The sequence below is a fragment of the Zonotrichia leucophrys genome, chromosome 4 (genome assembly GCF_028769735.1).
Source record: "Zonotrichia leucophrys gambelii isolate GWCS_2022_RI chromosome 4, RI_Zleu_2.0, whole genome shotgun sequence".
Classification (NCBI taxonomy): Eukaryota; Metazoa; Chordata; class Aves; order Passeriformes; family Passerellidae; genus Zonotrichia; species Zonotrichia leucophrys.
This window is the reverse complement of record NC_088173.1, coordinates 6926331-6941324: the sequence shown is the minus strand read 5'-3', so window position 1 is coordinate 6941324 and position 14994 is coordinate 6926331. Positions and strand designations below refer to the sequence as shown.

The window sequence follows — 14994 nt, the reverse complement described above, 5'->3', positions numbered from 1 at the left end:
ATGCAGATCCCTGCCCATTATTAGACTCAGCAGGGATTGGAATTAGCTACTTAAGGAGTCTTTTGCTCCTAAGGGTTAATATTGCTATGTCTGCCATCTCCCGGGGAAGAAATCTGCCTGGTGTGGGTGAAGAGAAAAATGAGCAAAATATGGATGTCTTGGTCAGAGAACAGTGATTAGTTCCTCATTAAAGAGACAGAGAGAGAGAGACTGTAACTATAGTAACTGCTGCATATATGATCCTCTACCCACCTCATTGTAACCCACGTGGCTACAACAAAGATTTCAAGCTATTGTTACTGGTTTGTACAGCCATTCCTCCAACTGAAGAGTCAGATAATAAATGCTTTTCAAATATGCATATATACATATATATGTATTTTTATATTCACACACAGATTCAAAGAAACTGAGTTTTCTTATTATTAGATAAACAGATGGATAAAACCATTAGTATAAATGCCTATCAGTGGTATTTGTAATATTTTTTTTTCTTGCTGACTAATAATGACTCAGGAACCACATCACCATTTAAGAATACTTGTATCTGTGTATATATTTCTATGCTCTGAGGTATTAAATGTTTAATTTTAGCTTCTTCTTTCTAATAAAATTCCCTTAACATTTAAAATTTGAGTTAATGAAGTATGTCTGAGAAATCCTGCTGCCTATATCAAAGCATGTTTCTGATCTCTCTCAAGTTGATGATGCCATTAACTTGTTCCACTGCACTCCACACCTGGCTAACGGCGTTAATGCATGACACTGCTCACCTGCTTGGAATGAAATGACTAACATTTAGCCCACTGATATGATCAAGCATAAATCTGAAAAAGACAAACTGCTGGCAAATGTTCTCCCTTCGAAGGAGGTCCTGGCAAGGTTTACAATATTCATCCTCCTCTATCTGGCCAAAATATCCTGCTCTGTACTAAAAATTAAAGGACAAATGTGAGTTAAACCTAATGCCTTAGCAGCTACTTCCAAATCTTGTATTTTATGGACTTTTAGCTAGAAGTTCTGAGAGCTTCCAGTCAGCAGAACTGAACATCTTTCTTTGGTTTGAAACGATGTTTCCAAATAGCAAATCCTTCCATTTACTTCTGATAATGAAACCACTTAGCTGTAATAGTTCTATCAGCATTAAGGAGACCAAATTCCATTTGAAATCTACCAAGAAAGTCTTTGCTCATGTGAGGGGATACTATAGCAACTGAAATGCTGGAGACAATCAAATACATTTCTAAACAATTTCTTTTTACAGCAGAGGAGTCTAAGTCCAGCATCCTAGTCCTACAATCATGAGTACACTTCCAGTCACTGAAATGTGGGGTTTTTATGGGTCACAAGACCTATTCTGATAGCTTTTTTAAACTTTTAGACTGGTTAAGTGAAAAGTGTTAATTTTTTACTGTTCTCAAACAAGATCCTGCATATTTTCTGCCTGCCTTTATCTTTTAGAGTGAAGAAAATCCTTTCACCTCAGCGAAATATCTCCACTAGCCTGAATACCAAGGTAGAATTTCACTGAAGGGTGAGCTCCACTGAAATTTCTTCTGTTTCCAATAAGGTAGAGATTTCCTTCTTTCTTGAAGAAAAATCAGGCTCTTCAGGGTCAGCACCTTCCTGACACAGCTCCTGGGCATGGGTTGCAACTCAGCTTTTGTAGCTACAGGGCCATGCAGTGAGTTAGCCTGGCCCTCACAGTGAACACTGGCCACAGCGACTCCTGGGACATTCAGTTTGCTTTTCCTGCATGTCTACTGCTCTGGGAGCATGTGGAGGCTGAAGTTTCTGAGGTATCCAAAATGTTCCGTATATCCAGACATTTGCAGACCATTGTGATCCAGTTATCACAGAGAAAAACCTGTATGTGTGAAATCTGCTTCATCACACCAGGGCTCTGTTAGATTTAGACTAAGGTGCTTTGACTTCCTAGAGTCTCCTCCTGGTCACATTGCATAACTTCTTCCCCAGAAATGCTTCTTGCCCAGGTGTGCAAGAAACAGCAGCAACTCAGAGCAGGAGGGTGCTGACAGGTGAAAACCAAGGAGCCCTGCATTATCTGTCTTTAAAAGCTACTTCAGAAAAGGTTGTGAAAGACTGTACATGGCCTGTAATTGCTTCTTGTCAGAGTATGTCAGAAACAACCAAAGAAGCTCTTGAGATGTGTTGCCTTAGGTTCTTGCTGCAAGTAACGTAGAAAAAAGGAATTTGTGACACAGTTCTAATTTGTTGTTTAGAATACAGTTAATTTTAAACCTGTCAAAATTAAAATAACCCTACAAACCCATCTCATGTTTCTATTATATTTGAAGCACAGGATGTCAGCCTGAGAATCTTGGGAGAGCTTTAAAGCTTTTGTCATTCTATAAATGCAGTGATATTTTCAAGTGTATCGTGATGTACTAGCAGGTACACTTTTTTCTCTTTTACCTTTGAAATGGAGCAATACTTTTTGGGATATTTCAGAACACAGAACAGGCATTCCTGAATTTTTTGAATACTTTTTAAAATTAATGATATTTTCTTTTTGATACTGCATGAATTTTCTCATTCATTTCTTCCCCTTTCAGATCAGTCAACAGACAAGTAAACACCTAGAATGTCTTTTTGTCTTTGCCACTTTGTGAAGTAGCAGGGTGAAATACCTTTTCTCTACAATATTCTGTCAGGACTTTAAATTATGCATATCGCACCTGACGTCAAAAACTGTTTTATATTTGTGCAACTTCAGTCTCTGAAACAGGGAAGCAAAGTAGTGTTCATTATGATTATGTGCATGTACAAAATGAACACTTGGGGCAAAGTTATGGCATCAGCTAGTTGAGCCTGGCATTTAGTTACATCTCTAGAGCTGAATTACATTACCTTTTTTCCATTAAAGATGAAAGTCTGCTCAATCTCAAACCTAGTTTTATTGTCTGTATTCCGCAATGTAATTAGACTTAAAGGTCTTAATATAACTTTTACTGCCATTTGCAGGGAAGGATGGGGCAAGGAATGGAAAAATCATGCAGATGAAGAGATCCTTTGAGATTGGTGTTAGCAGCAGAATTTTGGTGGTTTTTTTTAATCATGGGTTGGTTTATATGCTACTGAGCCTCCTGGCAACATATGGGTTCCACCTATCTCAAAGTGGAAAAAGAATCTTACCTTAAGGATTAGCAGGGCTTGTGGAGAGAGGTTTAATAGGCTGGAGAACAGGAGGCTCAGGGAGGAGACTTATCATTCTCCACCACTACCTGAGAGGAGGAGGTAGTGAGATGGGGCTTGGTCTCCTCTGCCAGGTGGCAAGTGGCAGGAAGAGAGCAAATGGCTTCAAGCTGTGACCAGGAGTGGTTTGGGTTAGGTATTAGAAATTTTTTTTTCATGGAAAGGGCTACAAAATTGGAATATTTTGCCCAGGGAAGTGCTGCAATCACCATTCCTGTAAGTATTAAAAAAAATGTGTGGGTATGGCTCTTGAGGACATAAGTGGCAAACATGGTGGTGTTATTAAACTGATGGTTGGGCTTGATGATCTTTCTTTCTGAACCTTGTTGATTCTACAATTCTATGGTTCTAACTTGTTAATTACACCAAATTATCTTCAGAAATACAGTAGTTAAGTTTTGTATCCCAGTCCCTGGAATTTCCTTTTTATTGTTTCAGTCCATTTAAGCCTTTCCCTTTCCCTTTCCTTTCCTCCTAATGTTGTTTTGTTTGGTTTTTTTTTTGTTTGTGACTGCTAGATGTGGTTCCCAGTTACATGCTTGCACTGCATACTATTTTGTTCATTGTCAGACTAAACAGAATAGAGTCTGCTTGCTGAGATAGGTACAAGATGTGAACTTGCCCTTGGTCCTGGTACAGTCAGCCTCTTGAGCTAAAAACATTCAATATAAACTTCACTCTATGATTAGGTCTGGGTAGCTTATGTAAACAAACTGGTTGTCTCAATTTCCAAAGGATATGTGGCACAATAAAGGAGAAAATAGGAAACTAATGCTTTTTTTAGTAGTAACTTGAAACCTTGATCCAGATTTCCTTAGCTTAAATGCTTCATTCAGCAAGATATATAAAGCAGACTTGTCCTTAGTTTCACTTGAGCCAAGCACAATTCAGCCTCTAGTCCTTTATGTCTTTTCACCTCCAACCTCTTCTTTCAATATTCTTTCAAAAAGCAGTGAGTCAACTCTTAATCTGAAATAACCATGACACTCAGATGGGAACAAGAACCTAATAGTGTCTAGTGTTTAAAATACTATTCAGGAGTCCCATTTACACTGTAGTATTTAACTTTCTGGGTCTTGAGGTGAATCTTGGCAATAACTCTTTATCCAGCTTACAATATTTCTGCAGACCTGTTGTCAAGCATATTTTATGCTAGTTTGGGATTCTTGGAGATTATTCCTCAGCTCAGAACATCTTGTTATTGCTTTACCTTCCTTATGCCTCAATATGATCAGAGAACTTGAGCAGCCATGAAATACTCAAATTTTGGTCAGAGCCCTGAAAGCTATTTTCAGCCTCAGAGGATATTTCTGGTCCCTTTAGCCCACTGGGGTGGTCTGTTTGCCATGGCTGCAGTTGGGCTGCATTTCACAGCTGCAAGTGACCTCTGCCACACTGGCCACTTTGCCAAGTGGGAGGCAGCACATTCACAAGGCAGACACCCAAATGCTGGGCTGTGCATTCCCACAATGTTTTCAGTATCAGCTCTTTCCCCTCCCTTCCCAAAAGCTGGCATAACTTTGCAGTGCTCCCAACATTTTCAGCCAGACATAATAAAAGGGTAGAGATCTCAAAGACATGAAATTGGTCGTAGTTTTGTAGATGGCTGGTGAGAAGGGAAATATTTAGTTTTCCCTCTGACAGAAAGTCTGGGCCTTCTTGGCTTCTACCTTCTCTTTTCTTCATTTATCACCCAGTACAATGTGGGATAGAAATCATAAACATGGTCTGCTTCTTTCTCCATACACAGAAGAACAGATTTCATGAGTTTTCCTGCTCAGAAATGATTTGTAGCTTTCTGTATTAAAATAGCAGCTTCTTGGCAAGTTGTAATCCAGAGCAAATTTCCTGATAACTTTTTTTCTGAAGTCGTGGAAATGTTCAGCCTGGATTGGCATAGCAGTGAACAACTGCTAGCACCAATGAAGCAATGTCACAGGGACCCTTGGAAAATATGGATTGCACAGCATGAAATCAGAATATACTAGGAGAACAAAAAACATTCACATCTGAAAAGTCACTAAAGTGGAACAAAATTTGACTTTAAATAGAAAATATGAAGACTTAGAACTGGGATGGGCCTATTTTAGAAGAGAAAATAAAATATTGAAGTTTCATGTGAGGTACTGTAAAGGTGGCAGAGGTTTATTGAAAGATGCTCTTGAATTTTAGTAGTTACGCTACTGAGGCTGCAGGCCATGAGGCTACAGTAATGACAGAAAACTTGAAAATATACAGTAAAATTCACAGACGCACCACTGCTAACTGAGTAGCAGAAAATGTTGCCCTAAGCAAACTAGAAGCATACGTACTGTTTACCTGCATATACTGTGAAAAAAAAAATACTTAAATGTATTTTACCTATCTTTGTCATAAATACACCTTTACAAAAAAGTGGAAGACAAAGTGGAAGAATAGTGAAATATCATGTAACAGAGTAAGCTATAAATTGAGTGAACAACTGGAAGATGACAAAAATCTATATAAAATGTAGTATGAAAGGCAACATTCCTGTATGTCCCAGATTAGCTTTATTAACATTAAAATTCTCATGCTGTAAGAGATGGACTAATAGAAAATAGTCATGATGGGAAGAAGAAAACATAGAAGGTTTTTTTTTAATAATATTAAATAAGAATGGACAAACTATGTAACAGTTTAACATGAATCATTGTAGCCTTTTGGATAGAAACAGATTAATGACAGTGCACAGGAACATTATGTCTTAACATTTGCACTGCCATACTCTGTTTAAGATGTTTATAAACTAGGTAATAAAGACATTTGAGCATCAAACATTCTAAGGTTTCGGTAAAGTCAAGCCCTGCATTCCAAAATGCTTCCAAATACTGTTTTTTCAGGTGGGATTACTGGCAAAATCAGTAACACAAAATCAGTCTAAGCTTTAAGACATATAACAGTGAACTTTTTCAGCAGCAATGAGTAGTAAAATAGTTATAGTTCGCAAAAAATTATATATGTGTATATGAAAATGAAATAATTTTACAGATTAATGATAAAATGTAATGATTTTATTAAATAATTAAGTAAATAATTAAAAATGAAATAGTTAATCATTAAATACTTGATGATTAAATTATTAAATTGTAAAAAAAATTCCCAACTTGTTTAAGAATTTATATGTAGTGATCAATGAACTTGTTCAGATAAACTTAAACATGTTTTAGAGGACTTTTATATAAAGAAGTACTTTAAATCATCTGACGCTTTTAATGTGGAAATGTAAATCTTAAAGAAAACCAGGAGGTCCTTTGAATACCTGTGAGTGCTGAGGTCTCTTACCTTTGCGTACACTGTCATGGTTATGTAAGAAGCATGAATTGCATTCATGTTTATTTCATTCCTTTGTTTACAGCTGGCTCAGGATCCTCTTTTTCTATGGAAATACAGGCATATCAATTCTATTTAACTCTCCTGAATTCTGCTAAAATGGTCATGATTTTTCTTTATATAATTGCACCATAGTACAGATTAAATCTGTTTAACTAAATCACGTAAATTCTTAGTAATACCTCCATTTAAAGTGATAATAGAGGGCAATAATACTTCCTAATCATAACTTCATAATCACAGTCATAACTTTTAGACTTTCAAAGTAAGTGTGGTCAGTAATGCAGTGATGAAGCACAGTACTGTTCCTCATCATCTATGGCTTCAAATTTTACCTACAACTGATGCCTATGACTAGACTAGAACTGCTGCATCCACACCTGGTGGAAGCACCTTCTCACAGTGGATTTCTGCTTCCATAGCCCTTAAACATTCACCACATCATGCATTTCATTTGTGTTTGTCGGAGTAGCAAATGACTTATTCTTATGTGATTTAAAGCATGGCACCTACAGTCAGCCATGGCAGGAGTGGAGATTATTTCCAGTAGAAGAGAAATTAATATATTAGTGCTTCAGAGTTTTTCTGTCATTTACTTGAGGGAAGTAAAAGCCCTACCAAATTTCTAAATAACCAGCAACACAAAAACCAACGGTTAAATGGTGCTTGCAGTTCTTGTTTTGACACGTTCTCTATTCCACTTCCTTCTACAAGCAATGGGCTTAGATTACCTTAAAAAGATTATCTAGAAAGCATCACTAATTCTCTCTTTTGAATATGGATATTGTCTAGTACTGCAACAATCATAGGACCTGAGAAATGTGTTAATGTTAATAACAGCTTAATGAGCTACTCTCTCAGAAAATTAATTAGTCAGTCTCTGGGTTACAATAATTTTTTTTAAAAAATTTAAAAACACATCCATAAATCTTTTTCAAGGTGTTTCTTTGGGTAGATATTAGATGATGATGTCAGATTCAGTGCTGCACTCTTTTGCTAATGATTGCATTGGATCAAGGAGGACACTAACAATTACAAACTTGTCAGAAGCAAGAAAGTAAGTAGCTGAACCAATGCTTGAACTGTAATTAAAAAGAGCCCTGTAGCTAACAAGAAAATTGTGACAAACGAAGCAAGAAATTGCTTGTTATCTGTTGTGTCAACTACTCTTTGACATTAATATTTTTAGAATAAAAGAGTACTGAAAATCTTCTGTCATGTTTACAGTTGCAAAACTTAACAGTCATTATCATGAGCAAAGCTGAGGCTTGGGATGGGCAAACTGACTAGGGGAAAAAAAAGCATAGTTTTTAATTATGCTTATCTATCTCTGATTAAAACAAAATAATATTTCACTGCTAATCTATTAATGACTTTGGCCTTTAGCTGCTGTCCAGTAGCTTTTGATTCTCCTGTTGCAATCTGACCAGCAAGTGATTATGCAGGTTAGTACTGTGCATTGCTTTAAATTTTACTTAATATGTTTTACCTTAAAAACAGTTTTAAGCTGTTCCTCTCTTAATAAAGCAGGTTTTTGATAACTGCAGACTACCCAGGTTGAAACTTTTGCTTACGTTTTTCTTTTTGAAGTCTTATGAAAGCTAATCAAGAAATTAGAGTCATAGTAATTCTTAGTTTGATTGTTAGGTGGTGTACTTGAATTATATCACAGCTATATGATGAAATTCATCTCAGTAATATGTTGAATAATGCAGCTCTGAACCTTAGGTCTGTTGGTATTAGCAGCAGTGAGCTATAGAGATGAGTGAATGTTCACTCAGGCTTTGTGAAGGCAAAGATGCTTCAGCAATGAGTTGAAAAAAACACTGGGGTGATTTTTAGGTTTGCTGTGTCAGCAGTCTACTTGTGATGCCATGTCCCCCATCCTTAACAATGACAGCAACAACTGCTTATTGCCACTCCCTGTGCTTCCTGCTCTGCCCTGGCCAGGCCTGAGCCCAGGACCTGCCCCCAAGCCCGTGGACACTGTGGGCACGGTTCCCCTCCCATCCATCAGGCAGGGGGATGATATCTGGCTGCCCAGGTGGGCACTCTGAAAGCACTCTCCCATCTGCAGACTGCTCTTGCCATTCCTGGCTTGGTGTGCTGAGCTACTTCTCTTGTCTCAGAGCTTCTCCCAAGTGAACTGCATTCCTGCACAAGGTAGCTCCAAAATCTCTGCAAGTCTGTCTCGTGCATGTGTGTGCATTCAGTATGCTGAACATCTGAATATAATATTTTACTTTATTAGGAGTGAGCCTTGATCTATTCCTATTATCAAACACTGAAAATCTTGATGTTACAATTTTCTGGCAAAACCAAAAGAAAAGCATTTTCATCTCCTTTGTTCTTTGCCGAAAGCGTTTAAGTAATTTTGTCTGAAAATATTCTGCCAAGACAATCAATTGCCACAGGAAAGCTCTTAGACATGAGTGATTAGTGACTAGATGTGTTGTTGAGCTTTTAATTATTTATTTTGTAATTAATAGGGTTTACTTGTAAAAGGGGTAAGAGTAACATAGCATTTATTATAAACCTCAAGGCACTATTAATTAGGCAAATTTCCTTAATGGATTTAGAGATAAATATTTTTATTCATCTATTTGTTTTATACATGTGACAAAATAAATGATGATAAATGCATCAGAATCTCTATGTTTAGCTTAGGTTATTTGTATCATTATACTAACAGAGATTCCTAGTGATGGATGATGCATATAGCATAACACATCCCTAACCATGATTTTTTTAGCACAGCTCTCTTCACTGATCTTGCTGAGAAAGGATGTAAAAAATGTTAAAACTATTTAAGAAGATGATCTCTGCCACCATCAACTGGCCTGGCAAGACATCTTCATCATCAAATTTGCATTAAAAAAGTGAAAGCTGTTATTTTTTGCCAGACTTCCCTTCTCCACTGTAATTCCTCTGGAAATTTACATGAGAAATTCCTGAGAAGCTGCAGTGGTAATATTCTGCAGCCACTGTATAATTCCTGTTTAATACACTTTAGAGTTTTCTAAAATCAATGTGTGTTACTGATTTAGTTCACCCCTCTACCCTGGCTTACAGTTTCCTACTTTACCCTTTTCCCTTCTTGGATAATCAGCAATATCCTAGGAAAAAAAAAACCTGCTGAGCGAAGCATTTAGAGGACGTGGAAAAAAATCTGTCTAGAAATGAAAAGTAAGAGGCCATGATTTTTAGTGTTTTGAATGATCATTTGATCATAGCTAATGCATACATGTGCTGGGAAGGGATACCAGTCAGCAGAAAAACTCATTACAAAAGTCAGTAGTTTAAATTTGAAACTGAGCAAAATTTAAATTTGGAATGAAATCAGTGAGGCCATTTGTGGCCCAACAGTTGCAGTTCAAAGTCTTCACAGCAATTTCAAGGTGACATATAGTGGCCTATTTATGCTACTGTATGTCACTACAGAGGCTTATAACATTCTGAGTGTGAAATTCTATTGAAATTAAGAAATAATACCAATGGTTCTGAACATTTAAGGTTGTTTTATGCTGTGCTTGTGCTCTTCCATGGATAAACAAATGCTCAAATTATGCTATATCTTGCCATATAACAATTGCTGAACTCTTTCAAAACAGAGCAATCTGTAAAATAAAACCATTTCTGTCATAATTGTGCTTTGTTTTCCTTAAACATTTTGACAGTGTAATTTATCTCCTAAGTGCCAATGTCCAGGAAAAAAATCTGTTTGCTAATCTCTTTAGTTCCAGGGTTTAATGTGATGTTAATAATCATGCCCACAACTTGCATAGATTTAGCAAAGGCATGAATCACAGCACAATTATATCTCAGTGAATTGAGGAATTTGTAAGCAAGCCAAAGTACTTAGCAGTTCCTGCTGTAAAAGTAGTATAAGAATATGGTACAGTGTTTCCAGATGCAGTTCTATTACAAGCTGCAGCAAGAAAAGTCAAGGGGAAAATTTCATATTTTTGTGTGAAATAAAAGAAGCTGTTCATGATGGGGTGATCTTAGTAGCCACAAAATAGTTTCACTTGAGGAAAGAACAATAGAAATGTAATTATTAAATATAGAAACACAGGAAATTCTAGTCTAAAACTACCCTGTAGTGATGCACATTTGAAGGGTGCTTTATCCAGGTTGCACAGTAATTATTAGTTGCCTTATCTCACTACTGCCTGGCTTTTTATTGGTTGCCTTATCTCACTACTGTCTGCCTGAAAGAAGATTTATTGCCTTCAAAGATTGGCAGTGTCCTGGGAACCTGTGCAGGCTTCTGTCCCACTGGAGGCAAAAGGGAAAGGCCTGGCACAGGAGGGGTGGGAAGATGCTGTTATACCCTTTCTTTGTCCTACAAAGAGGTAACTTATAGGAAACAAGGTCTAAGGACCTGGGGAGGCTGTCTAGTCTGGCACAGCTGAAATAACCTGGCCAGTGCTTTACAACTAAATGATGAGCTCCCCTTTGGCTATCCAGGTTAAAAAAGGGAATAGAGTATGCCCTGTGCCTCAGTTGCTGTGGAAGAGGCCTGTGGCTCTGGCCTCCAGGGTAAAGCAGGGAAACTCTGATTTATCCAGTTCTTCTGGCCCAAGAAGTACCAATAATGTATAAATAGTTCCTGACAGATGTTTGTGTGATGTGATCTCAAAAACTGCTAGTGATGGAGATTTCTCTATTTCTAGGATGACTAACTTAGGAAAAAGATCACAATGTTTAGGGCTAGAAATACATCTCTCTTGATCTCCAGACCAAATCCCCCAGGTGCAGCGTAAGTCTGTTTTTCCTTAACCTTCCTTCAATGGACACAGAAACAGATTGATCTACTCTCCTTACAAGAAGATTTTGCATATCTGAAGGACCCCCTCTAGCTTTTTTCTCTTCAAACTAAGTAGCTGCAATTAATTCAATCATTCCCTATAGGATATTTTGTAGCCCTCATGATTATTTTTCTTGTCTTCCTCTAGGTTCTCTCCAGCTGATCCATGGATTTCTTGAAACTGATACTCTGTGGGAAGCAGTAGTGCTGAACAGAGCAAGTTGGATGCCTTGCCTACAGCCCCTTTTCTCTATATATGCATCAGGACACAAAGACAGCTCCTAGACTGATATTGTTGGGTACTTAATTACTAGGTCAATAGACTTCTTGTGTTTGGGCAGCTCATCCCATCTAAGAACAAATAGAAGGTACTTTCCCCCCGAATAAAAAAAAAAAAAGCCGAATAATTTCAAAAATTTCTCAAGATTGATTTTGAGTTTCAAGAATTGATTAAAAATGTCACCCAAACTTCAGTGGAATCAAGCTGGAAAATGTCAGTCTGTTATACCTGTGCAGTTAAATTATACACCCTGCCTTCTCACATGTTTACAGATCAAGTACTCTACAGAACTGACATATCCATACCATAATTATGGGCAGTGAAAGCAATAACTATACCACTGTTAACCACCTTTACCATAAAAGCATTTAGGTTAGAAAAGAGCTTTAAGATCATTGAGCAAACCTAACCTAAATCCTGTACAGTTTGCTCCTGCACAACTGTTTTATTATATTCTGTTTTATTATATTCTTAGAGGGGTTTTATTACAAAGGGCATCTTCTGACTCATCTAACTGTTGAACTGCACAGAGAAGCCAGATGTGGTCAAAATATTTAGAATATTTCTTAAGCAGATTTGAATATTCTGGACTAAACTCCGTTATCTTTTTCGTACAAATCTTCATCTGTATGTTAGTAAAGTACCTTCTAACTTAGTAGATGTGACCTTTTTTCTTGCTTTTGTCTCTGGACTATTATTTTACTTTGAATGTTTGATAAAACATTCAGCAGAGCCATATTTTGCCTGTCACTTTCTCTTTGTGAATGTTCTTTCATTACTTCCTTGAGTTTCCTGCTCTGTTTACTTCTGTCTCTATAATTCATTGCAGTCTTTTTGATACTCTTTCAAATTTTAGGAAGCATCAGCATATTTTCTCTCTTTTTGTTCAGTGACAGTTTGTCTTCAGCTGAAGTCAGATGATGTCTCTTCATTGCTGATAATATTTGTTACATTCATTTCTGTTGTCACTATTTCTTAGCAGGTAGGCCACTGCTAGGAGCACTGTAATAAACTGCCACCATCAGGCATTAGCTAATGCAATAATCTGATGATGGAAATAATATTCACTGCTTGATGAATCAGAGATATCTAAAGGTTTTTCTAAGTCTGTAAGTCATATCCCATATGCATTGTAGTTTGTTGAGGTGTATACAGTGATAAACAGAATCATCCTTTAATAGTGTTAGGGTGACTGTGGATTATTTTCTTTTTTCTCTTTAAGGTGAGATGGCATCAGTATTTTTCCTTCCTTTGTTGCTTAAGAGCTTTCTGGAAGTGGAGCTTCTCTGTGTGTTTAAGTTAGCAGAAACATTTACCCTCTTCTCATCTATGCTATGTGTACTACCAGTAAAAGAAGCAAATAAAAATTTAGAGAAGCAGAATGGTTGAAGCAGTAACTTGGAACTGCCTAAGGACAAATGAATTGGGCTTTAGTACCTCAGAGCATTTTTTTAACAAGACTATTTCATTTTCAGAATTCATAGTTCAGCAGAGTAGATGCATCTTAGCAGTGTAGGTGATGCATACAGTGTAGATGGTACCTAAATGCAACAAAATACAGTTGTAAAGGAGGAGTTCTCCAGAACCTTCTCTTTCTGTTGTGCCCTGAGCAGCCTTGCAGCTGATGTGGCTGAGCAGCTGGGAACCAATCATACTCTGAAGCTTCTGTGAGATCCTCAGGTCACTCCACCTCTCCACCTCCAACAAAAGCACCCTCACAGACATGAACTCTAAGCACCAGAAGACTTACATAGGATCAAAAAAAACCTTGAGTTGTATGGAAGTGCCGTTCATAATAAGTTGTTTTAACTGGTAGTTTTCTTCTGTGATCATCCAGTGCTTATTTTAATTGCAATTCAAAAGGTAAGGGGCTGGGAAACAGGCAGAGGTACCTTCCTGGCTCTGTAGGGCTCCTGAAAGAATAACTCTGAGACATGTGACTTGCCAGTGTTGAACATTTTCTTAAGTCTCAATTTTAGTTGTTATGACACATTCAACACCTCTATTCAGTCTTCCAGGCAAAGCACACAAAAAATTGTATTGGGTGATCTATATAGTTTACAGCAAATAGCATCTAAATTGGATGCTAGAGTGAATAGACTCTGGTTTGTTGGCAGAGTATTACTTTTTTCCCCATATGTAATGTCTGATTTGCTAACGAAACTGAAAGAAAGGCTGCAATTGTAATTAAATAAAATAGGCATGAATGGTGTAAAATAGAAGTGTAATAGAAATATGTAAAGCAGAAATATTTGTCACTGTTTTTGTTCTTTTAATTCTTCCCAAAGATGTCATAACCCGTCAGACTGTGGCCATTTGTCTGATTTGAAAATCTTTCCTTTCAACAAAAAGTGAAATGTTTCCATGGAGATCAGCCAGAGATAGCCAAATGACGAACTTCTTGGCTGTACTTTCGGTTTGGTTTCTATGGTTTCCAGACAAGGAGGGGGTAATGTGAAGTCACAGAGCTTGCTTTCTTTCTTTCTTTCTTTCTTTCTTTCTTTCTTTCTTTCTTTCTTTCTTTCTTTCTTTCTTTCTTTCTTTCTTTCTTTCTTTCTTTCTTTCTCTCTTTCTCTCTTTCTCTCTTTCTCTCTTTCTCTTCTTCTTTCCTCTCTCTCTTTTCTCTCTCTCTTCTCTCTTTCTCTCTTCTTCTCTCTCTTCTCCTCTTTCTTTCTCTCTTCTCTCTTTCTCTCTCTTTCTCTCTTTCCTCTCTTTCTCCTCTTCTCTCTTTCTCTCTTTCTCTTTCTTCTCTTCTTCTCTTCTCTCTTTCTCTCTTTCTCTCTCTCTCCTCTTTCTCTCTCTCTCTCTCTTTCTTCTCTCTTCTCTCTTCTCTTCTTTCTCTCTTCTCTCTCTTCTTCTCCTCTCTCTCTCTATTTTTTTCTCCTCTCTTCCTCCCCATTACCTAACTTTTTCTGTCATCTGGTCTTTTGCCCAACCTTACAAGGTCAATTGCTGTTTATTCTTTCTTTTCTTTACCATAGGTCACTTAATCTTTTTACATGGTCTACAAAGTTCAAAAAGTAAGAACTAATCTTGCGCTGAAAACTACATAGGTCAATTGATGCATAGTTTTACAGGGTAAATAAAAAAAAGTTTTATAATGAAAAATGACATTTACCTTGACTGTGCACACAATGAGATAATGGTAACAGGATTGACACTGCATACTTCTTTTTAAAGGGTACAAAAAATAACAATGAAATAATGCATCTTGGAAATATCTCAAGGCCTTCAGAATAGGAAATGCTGCAGGTCTCACCAGCAATATTAAATGGAATGGAGAAATTGAGGTATTAGAGCCGTAAGCAGGGTAGCTAATGGATTTCTATACAGTGTC

The 14994-nt window shown here is 37.1% G+C and overlaps 1 long non-coding RNA gene across 1 annotated transcript; it reads left to right on the top strand.

Moving 5' to 3' along the window:
* Positions 1-774: 774 nt before the first annotated feature.
* Positions 775-12251, top strand: LOC135447262 (uncharacterized). The gene is made up of 3 exons (XR_010440044.1): positions 775-951; positions 1462-1570; positions 11526-12251. It is a non-coding gene; the product is annotated as an uncharacterized LOC135447262 (long non-coding RNA).
* Positions 12252-14994: the final 2743 nt, after the last annotated feature.